The sequence below is a fragment of the Crinia signifera genome, chromosome 4, assembly GCF_055691185.1.
Source record: "Crinia signifera chromosome 4, ASM5569118v1, whole genome shotgun sequence".
NCBI classification, from domain to species: Eukaryota; Metazoa; Chordata; class Amphibia; order Anura; family Myobatrachidae; genus Crinia; species Crinia signifera.
Genome location: NC_139220.1, coordinates 189,926,930 through 189,936,964, shown reverse-complemented (window position 1 = coordinate 189,936,964; position 10,035 = coordinate 189,926,930). Strand labels below are relative to the sequence as shown.

General features: G+C 37.6%; 2 long non-coding RNA genes across 4 annotated transcripts; one reads left to right on the top strand and one right to left on the bottom strand.

Moving 5' to 3' along the window:
- Nucleotides 1–450: 450 nt before the first annotated feature.
- LOC146072487 (uncharacterized) lies at nucleotides 451–1,557 on the bottom strand. Of its 2 annotated transcripts, XR_014473150.1 has the most exons (4): nucleotides 1,468–1,557; nucleotides 1,294–1,363; nucleotides 1,119–1,188; nucleotides 451–762 (listed from the first exon to the last, which is right to left on the bottom strand). It is a non-coding gene; the product is annotated as an uncharacterized LOC146072487 (long non-coding RNA). The 2 variants fall into 2 exon arrangements; XR_014473149.1 differs by having other exon boundaries at nucleotides 1,294–1,551.
- Nucleotides 1,558–8,426: 6,869 nt separating this feature from the next.
- On the top strand, nucleotides 8,427–9,527 carry LOC146072486 (uncharacterized). 2 transcript variants are annotated; one of them, XR_014473148.1, is made up of 4 exons: nucleotides 8,427–8,516; nucleotides 8,621–8,690; nucleotides 8,796–8,865; nucleotides 9,216–9,527. It is a non-coding gene; the product is annotated as an uncharacterized LOC146072486 (long non-coding RNA). The 2 variants fall into 2 exon arrangements; XR_014473147.1 differs by having other exon boundaries at nucleotides 8,429–8,690.
- Nucleotides 9,528–10,035: the final 508 nt, after the last annotated feature.

The following is a 10,035-nucleotide window of genomic DNA, read 5'->3' as shown; positions in this document are numbered from 1 at the left end:
TGCCTTTTCGTCAGGATGCGCTGTGTGGAAAGTGCCAAAGGTGCGGTGAATTCACCGCACCTTTGGCACTTTCCACACAGCGCATCCTGACGAAAAGGCAACCTGCCTTGAAACGTTGATAATGCTGTAAATTGATCACGTTACTATAAATACCTTTTCTAAATCCGTGAGTGCCGTTTTTTCCCCTGTCACTGGGCTCAGTACAGGGGATCCAGAACATTATATATATATATATATATATATATATATATATATATACAAGACTCAGGGTCCGGCACAGCCTCCTGGAGAAAATAGTACCCGGGTGCCTCCAAACAAAGAATGGATAGCAGGAATACAATGTGGCACTCCCGGGGTATTCCATTAAAAAATTTTTCATTTGCAAACCCTGGGAGTGCCACATTGTATTCCTGCTATATATATATATATATATAAGAAAGGCAAGGGGTACCCAACACCGCGCCCTATTAGCCCAAAGCTGCACCTCTGAAGGATCCCTGTTAGCTGAGACCCGGGACGGACAGAAATACAAAGAAGATCAGGGTGCGCTAAGGTAAATTACACAACTTTCTCATTAAAACATAAATATTTAATAAAAAGCCTCTGATAAGGCTTAGAATAAATCAAATCAAAAAGAGTTACACAGCCATTTCATAGAATAATTTAACAATCCACAGTATGGAACAGGCCCAACGCGTTTCGTCACCCACGTGACTTCATCAGGGGCGCTTTGGATGTTGATTGAAATAAGGTGCGATAGCACTGCAAATGATAAACATAAATTCAACATAATGCATAAAACAGCAGAATGCATATAAAAAATACGTATTTCTACACAAAGATGAGGTAATCGAAAAAGATGAAGAGGACAAAGGAGAGGCAGAACAATTGATAGTTCAAAATTATCTTGATACAAATATATATATATAGATATATATATATATATATATAGATATATATATATATATATATATTTTTTTTTTTTTTTTTTTAAACAGTATACAGATATTTTCCACCGTGTCTAAAAAAAACACATTTTTAACAAATATAAGGATTCCATGTGTGCATTTAACATCCACCGAAAAGATCCTTATATAGACATTGAAGAAAAAGAGTACCTTCTAGGGGTGTATCCAATTGGTCAAACCATAGATATTGTATTCAAGCAAGACCCATACAGATATATATCTGAATAAAGGGACATACATGATAGTAAGGTACTTATTCATCATCTGTTACTGCATCAGAAAAATGCACATCACATATAATAAAATTGGGGTATAAAAATTGTACCTTCTTGGAGCGTCTCTAAATGACCAAATAAATAGCTGTGTACTTCAGCTAAAGTTGCACAGATGTAAATCTAAATGGAGAGACATATATGGTGGCCGAGTCAGACAATATCAACTTATATTTAACCACCACCAACACCTAATGATAGTTAGGGGTATTTTTCAAAGGACTTACATATCGCCAAATATCGGAACAAAAAATGCAATAGTCCAGGCGTATGTCACCAAGGATCACGTTTCTCACACCTTTTATATCGGTGTTAACCTCAAGGACCAATGAGCAGCTTCAAAAAAATCTAGTAATATAAAAAGTTTTTTTTCCCCCATTAGGAATACATACAATGAGGCATAAATGCCCAATATGAGACCATAATAAAAAACAGGAGTTCAAACTTCCCAAAAAAGGGAGGGCATAAGGTTAAGTACTTACATAAGGCTGGGAGGCCAGAAGTTCACTCTAGTGGATCCAAATGCAGAATGACTGCTGGTGTGGAAAAAGGGCTATATAAGGACCCAGGGAGAAAACATCACTTCCTGTATAAATTAATCCCAGGTGTCCCCAATGAAAGTAAGCCTGTGTGTTAAAACACAATTGCCAAGACCTTTAATGAGACCCTAAGGCTCAGATAACAGGACAAGAGAATCCAATATTAGAATAGCATTGTGTGCTGATAAATAAATAAATAAATAAATAAATAAATAAAAAAAAAAAAATTTAAAAAAAAAAATATAAATAAAAAATATAATTAAAAAAAAAAAAAAAATTAAAAAATAAAAAATTAAAAAAAAAAACAAAAAAACAAAAAAACGTCAGGCAGCTCCGCTATGCGTTCCAAATCGGCGCCATTTTGCCTGACATGGAACGCACACGCTGCGCCGGATATGAGTGGCCGCTAAGCTCCTGTATTGAATATAAACTGGTGAGCGTGAATGTGCTGTGATAGGTCGCTGGTCCGCCAATGACTTAGTAAAGAAAACTGTGATCTAATAAATCCGGAAGTAGCATGCGTTTCAAAGCAGCGCCATTTTCCTAAGTTGACACGCAATAGCGCTGTGTTTAAGAAGCTCCGCTTCTCATACCTGAAAAACTAGAAATGTATATGGTGGTCCTTATATACGCTAATGCTAAGACCCTCATAGCTAGTGAAACCCTATTAAGGGAAAAATATATCTATAAACTAATATATCTAAATGCGTTCCAAATGGCTGCCATTTTTAATGTCATTGGAACGCAAAACACCCTAAGATTGCCAATGTGCTGAATCCCCAATAAAACGGACTGGATCCATAATACCAATAAAGTTGTTTCATATTACTTTAATTAAACTAACCTTACGTTTAGTGCTTTTATGTGATAAATATAGTGTACTGATAGGGGTTTCAGTTATACTTAATATGGTGTCTCTATGTGCTCCGAAAGTGCACAGTAGGAATGTAACTGCAATGCTTAGTTATAAAGCGTGATGTACATTCAGTCATAGTGAATCTATATTATAGAGATTATATTTAATTTAGTGTATCTAGTTTATTTATAAATGTACCTAGTGATACAGTGAAGGACTATTAGACTATTCTTTATAGGGATCCAGTCCCTAGAGTCTCAAAAAAAAAGAAAAAAAAAAAAACCCACACCTTGGGGGGAGGGGGGGGGGGCGGGGGAAGGGATCGAAAAAATACTATTATTACAACTCCCGTTAGTTCATTACCGTCTCATTTACATCTAGATGATTTTACCATAGATAGCGATTTTAATACAACATTAGTATGTACACTTGGTGTGAATTATATGAAACAAGAAAAGAAAAAGAGGAAAAAAACATTGAAGGTGGGATCAGAGGAAAGCCACTATATCAACGCCTTCATTGAGACCCTTTGGCGTAAGAGAATTAAGGGAATAAATCCAAAAGCTTTCCTTTTTAATCAGCTCTTGGCCCCTATTTCCTCCTCTAGGATTGATCGGGACACGTTCCAAAATGGTGAATTTGAAATTGTCCTTGGTTACCAAAGAGTTATGTTTCTCGAGGAAGTGTCTGGGCAGGCTGTGCACTTTCACTTTATTTTTAATATTGCGCATATGCTCCTGTATCCTCAACTTCGTCTGTCTGATGGTTTTCCCAACGTAGACTAGGTTGCAGCTGCAGGTGATTTTATAAACCACGTGATCCGAATTGAAAGTCACTGCTTCCCTAATTCTATACTCTTTGCCATTATCCAAAGTGTGATGGAAGGGTTTCTTGTCTAGAAACGGGGAGCAAATGCACTTGTTACAGGGCAGGACCCCCGGTTTTTTGTTTAGGAAATGTGGCGTTTTGGAAGTGGAAGGAATGGTTGGTTTCATTCTGCTAGGTGCTAGCATGGATTTTAAATTTTTTGCTCGGCGGTATACTAAGTTCGGCCTCGGAGGTAGATGTTGACCTAGGACCGGATCTCTTAAGAGGATGGACCAATGCTTTTCAAGCACTTTTTTAATTTGATGATTCTCACAGTTGTACTGTGTTACAAAAGGCCTGCTCTTAAATTCTTTCTGCGGTCTGATTGTTTTCACTAGTAGCTCCTCTCTTCCGCGTGAGAATGCTTTAGATCTAGCTTCTTCTACCAAATCGACTTTGTAGCCCCTTTCGATGAACCGGTCGAATAACAGCTGTGACTGAGACATAAATTCACTCCCGTCGCTACAATTACGTCTTATTCTTAAGAACTGCGCATATGGAACGTTGTTCTTCCATGCTGGGAAGTGGCAACTCGTTGCCGGAATGAAACTATTAGCATCTACTGATTTAAAGTGTGTACGGGTGATGACTTCCTCATCAGGTCTTCCTTCGAGTTCTAGATCCAAGTAATCAATCTTTGTAGGGTTGGATTTAAACGTAAACTTCAAATTGAAGTCGTTACAATGGATATAAGTCATGAAGTCAGAAATACTTGTCTCATCTCCGCGCCAGATGAGCAAAAGATCATCTATGTATCTCTTATACACTATTATATTATCTTTAAACCGAGAATCATAGACGAATTGATCTTCCCAGGCTCGCATATGGAGGTTCGCATATGCTGGGGCAAACTTTGTCCCCATAGCATAGCCCTGCTGTTGGATGTAAAATTCTCCATTAAATTCAAAGAAATTATGGTTTAAGATGAAGTTAATGCCATTAATGAGGAAGGTCACTTCTGCATCAGATTTCTCTGGATCACTCCGTAGGATTTTTTCTACCGACTGAAGACCCTTGATGTGAGGAATTGAAGAATATAACCCCTGCACATCAATTGTCAGCCAGCAGAAGTCGGCAGACCAAATTTTTCCTTTAAGTAATTGCAAAACTGAGGCACTGTCCCTTAAATGAGAGGTGTTCTGTAAGACGTAAGGTTGCAATTTTAAGTCTAGATAATGAGAAAGATTGGACGTAAGAGAATTCACCCCTGCTATTATGGGGCGTCCCGGTGGCTGGTTTTTGTCCTTGTGAACCTTCGGGATATGGTAGAATATAGGAAGGACAGGGTGTTTTACATTAATATAATCAAATTCTTCCTTGCACAGGACACCTTTCTGTAGACCCGAGGTTAGGAGGATTTCCAGTTCGTCCTGGAAAGCTTTAGTGGGGTTATCCGGTATTTTCTTATAGGTGGATTCATCCTCTAAAATTCTATTCGCTTCAATTAGATAGTTGGATTTGTCTTGAAGAACGACGGCTCCACCTTTGTCCGCGCATTTTATGATGGTGTTGTCATCTTTTATTAGACTTTTTAGGGCCTTGTTCTCTAGATGATTCAAATTTTTGACCTGATGTTTTTTAGGTTTGATGTCCCTGAAATCCTCACGGACTGCTTCATAAAAAATGTTCAGATGGCTACCCCTTGATTCCACAGGGTAAAAGTGGGAAACTGGGGCTACCAAGGGTTTAACCTCTGTGTTTTTAATTTCATTTGATTGATTCTTTAAGAAGTGCCGTTGAACCGTGAGATTTCTAATGTATCTGTTGAGATCAATAAACAAGTTAAAATGATTAATATGGCCATCTGGCGCGAACTTGAGGCCTCTATCTAATAGCGTGCTCTCTTCTGTAGATAGCTCTTTCGCTGAGTTATTGATGATTCCTGTCCTAGAGATGGTGGTATCGGTGGTCCTTTTTTCTTCTTTGGAGAGCCGTTTGCCCCCTCTGCATCCTCTATGTCCCCGTTTAGTCTGCGTTTTAACCCGTGTGGTGAATCTAGGCGTGGGTACAGTTCTTCTCTTACGGTACGATGGGGGGGAACGGAGTCTCGTTCCACCTCTAAAAAATGATGTTGATTCCTATATGGAGAAGGGGATTTGTATCTATCGTTTCGATTATAATGTTGGTAGTCCTGATAAGACGGTAATCGATTTCTAAATGTCCTTCTTGGATGGTAATTATCCCTTTGATCTCTTGGGTCTTGCCTCCTAGGCCTCTCATTGTACCTCTCGGTATGTTTATAACTGTGGTAGGCGTTATGATATTGATTTGGAGGTCGATATTGGGTTTCATCTCTATCACGGAAGGAACCCCTTCTGGGTTTATCCCACACCGGGTTGTTATTCACGGGGCGGAATCTTCTGGAGGATGGGTCAGCATTCCTATTTTCGTTTGGCCAGATGTGTATATGGCCATTGATATAATCCCTTTTATCTCGCATGAACTTTTTTTGTTTCCGCTGGATGATCTCCTTCTCCAGGTTGTCCAATTTTTGCTGTAGGTCTGCTATATCTCTTTTGAATTCTTCGCTTGAATCAAATTTGGCTAACAAACCTTCAATCCGACCCATTTCACTTTCCAACGTGATTAACTCCTTTTTCCTTTCATTGACTAATGCTGTAATTAATTTGATAGAACAGTCATCCAGAATGGAGTTCCACGTTTTCAGAAAGGTTGGGTTATCGATACCATATGTTGGAGTTTTTTGTAGGCGAAGACCTCTGGGAATTCTGTTGACCTCTAGATATTTCTCCAAAGTTACGATGTCATACCACCCTTTAAGCTCTTTTACAGCTAACTTTTCCAATGTATTCAGATGTCCAAAATAATCCTCTCCTTCGTCCTCCATATCCAGATCGAATTCCTCATCTTCAAAGATGTTCTTTACATTAAAATTTCTTTTGGTTCTGTCTTTAAACAGTGGCATGTTGCTAAGGCAGCAGTGATAGGTGGCTAACAAAGAATAGACACAAGAAAGGCAAGGGGTACCCAACACCTTCGTCCTCCATATCCAGATCGAATTCCTCATCTTCAAAGATGTTCTTTACATTAAAATTTCTTTTGGTTCTGTCTTTAAACAGTGGCATGTTGCTAAGGCAGCAGTGATAGGTGGCTAACAAAGAATAGACACAAGAAAGGCAAGGGGTACCCAACACCGCGCCCTATTAGCCCAAAGCTGCACCTCTGAAGGATCCCTGTTAGCTGAGACCCGGGACGGACAGAAATACAAAGAAGATCAGGGTGCGCTAAGGTAAATTACACAACTTTCTCATTAAAACATAAATATTTAATAAAAAGCCTCTGATAAGGCTTAGAATAAATCAAATCAAAAAGAGTTACACAGCCATTTCATAGAATAATTTAACAATCCTCTTTTTCTTTTCTTGTTTCATATAATTCACACCAAGTGTACATACTAATGTTGTATTATAATCGCTATCTATGGTAAAATCATCTAGATGTAAATGAGACGGTAATGAACTAACGGGAGTTGTAATAATAGTATTTTTTCGATCCCTTCCCCCGCCCCCCCCCCCCCCCTCCCCCCAAGGTGTGGGTTTTTTTTTTTTTTGAGACTCTAGGGACTGGATCCCTATAAAGAATAGTCTAATAGTCCTTCACTGTATCACTAGGTACATTTATAAATAAACTAGATACACTAAATTAAATATAATCTCTATAATATAGATTCACTATGACTGAATGTACATCACGCTTTATAACTAAGCATTGCAGTTACATTCCTACTGTGCACTTTCGGAGCACATAGAGACACCATATTAAGTATAACTGAAACCCCTATCAGTACACTATATTTATCACATAAAAGCACTAAACGTAAGGTTAGTTTAATTAAAGTAATATGAAACAACTTTATTGGTATTATGGATCCAGTCCGTTTTATTGGGGATTCAGCACATTGGCAATCTTAGGGTGTTTTGCGTTCCAATGACATTAAAAATGGCAGCCATTTGGAACGCATTTAGATATATTAGTTTATAGATATATTTTTCCCTTAATAGGGTTTCACTAGCTATGAGGGTCTTAGCATTAGCGTATATAAGGACCACCATATACATTTCTAGTTTTTCAGGTATGAGAAGCGGAGCTTCTTAAACACAGCGCTATTGCGTGTCAACTTAGGAAAATGGCGCTGCTTTGAAACGCATGCTACTTCCGGATTTATTAGATCACAGTTTTCTTTACTAAGTCATTGGCGGACCAGCGACCTATCACAGCACATTCACGCTCACCAGTTTATATTCAATACAGGAGCTTAGCGGCCAGTCATATCCGGCGCAGCGTGTGCGTTCCATGTCAGGCAAAATGGCGCCGATTTGGAACGCATAGCGGAGCTGCCTGACGTTTTTTTTTTTTTTTTTTTTTTTTTAAATTTTTTTAATTTTTTAATTTTTTTTTTTTATTATATTTTTTATTTATATTTTTTTTTTTAAATTTTTTTTTTTTTTTTTATTATTTTTTTTTTTTAAATTTATTTATTTATTTTTTTTTTTTTATCAGCACACAATGCTATTCTAATATTGGATTCTCTTGTCCTGTTATCTGAGCCTTAGGGTCTCATTAAAGGTCTTGGCAATTGTGTTTTAACACACAGGCTTACTTTCATTGGGGACACCTGGGATTAATTTATACAGGAAGTGATGTTTTCTCCCTGGGTCCTTATATAGCCCTTTTTCCACACCAGCAGTCATTCTGCATTTGGATCCACTAGAGTGAACTTCTGGCCTCCCAGCCTTATGTAAGTACTTAACCTTATGCCCTCCCTTTTTTGGGAAGTTTGAACTCCTGTTTTTTATTATGGTCTCATATTGGGCATTTATGCCTCATTGTATGTATTCCTAATGGGGGAAAAAAAACTTTTTATATTACTAGATTTTTTTGAAGCTGCTCATTGGTCCTTGAGGTTAACACCGATATAAAAGGTGTGAGAAACGTGATCCTTGGTGACATACGCCTGGACTATTGCATTTTTTGTTCCGATATTTGGCGATATGTAAGTCCTTTGAAAAATACCCCTAACTATCATTAGGTGTTGGTGGTGGTTAAATATAAGTTGATATTGTCTGACTCGGCCACCATATATGTCTCTCCATTTAGATTTACATCTGTGCAACTTTAGCTGAAGTACACAGCTATTTATTTGGTCATTTAGAGACGCTCCAAGAAGGTACAATTTTTATACCCCAATTTTATTATATGTGATGTGCATTTTTCTGATGCAGTAACAGATGATGAATAAGTACCTTACTATCATGTATGTCCCTTTATTCAGATATATATCTGTATGGGTCTTGCTTGAATACAATATCTATGGTTTGACCAATTGGATACACCCCTAGAAGGTACTCTTTTTCTTCAATGTCTATATAAGGATCTTTTCGGTGGATGTTAAATGCACACATGGAATCCTTATATTTGTTAAAAATGTGTTTTTTTTAGACACGGTGGAAAATATCTGTATACTGTTTAAAAAAAAAAAAAAAAAAAAAAAAAAATATATATATATATATATATATATATATATATATATATATATATTTGTATCAAGATAATTTTGAACTATCAATTGTTCTGCCTCTCCTTTGTCCTCTTCATCTTTTTCGATTACCTCATCTTTGTGTAGAAATACGTATTTTTTATATGCATTCTGCTGTTTTATGCATTATGTTGAATTTATGTTTATCATTTGCAGTGCTATCGCACCTTATTTCAATCAACATCCAAAGCGCCCCTGATGAAGTCACGTGGGTGACGAAACGCGTTGGGCCTGTTCCATACTGTGGATTGTTAAATTATTCTATGAAATGGCTGTGTAACTCTTTTTGATTTGATTTATTCTAAGCCTTATCAGAGGCTTTTTATTAAATATTTATGTTTTAATGAGAAAGTTGTGTAATTTACCTTAGCGCACCCTGATCTTCTTTGTATTTCTGTCCGTCCCGGGTCTCAGCTAACAGGGATCCTTCAGAGGTGCAGCTTTGGGCTAATAGGGCGCGGTGTTGGGTACCCCTTGCCTTTTTTTGTGTCTATTCTTTGTTAGCCACCTATCACTGCTGCCTTAGCAACATGCCACTGTTTAAAGACAGAACCAAAAGAAATTTTAATGTAAAGAACATCTTTGAAGATGAGGAATTCGATCTGGATATGGAGGACGAAGGAGAGGATTATTTTGGACATCTGAATACATTGGAAAAGTTAGCTGTAAAAGAGCTTAAAGGGTGGTATGACATCGTAACTTTGGAGAAATATCTAGAGGTCAACAGAATTCCCAGAGGTCTTCGCCTACAAAAAACTCCAACATATGGTATCGATAACCCAACCTTTCTGAAAACGTGGAACTCCATTCTGGATGACTGTTCTATCAAATTAATTACAGCATTAGTCAATGAAAGGAAAAAGGAGTTAATCACGTTGGAAAGTGAAATGGGTCGGATTGAAGGTTTGTTAGCCAAATTTGATTCAAGCGAAGAATTCAAAAGAGATATAGCAGACCTACAGCAAAAATTGGACAA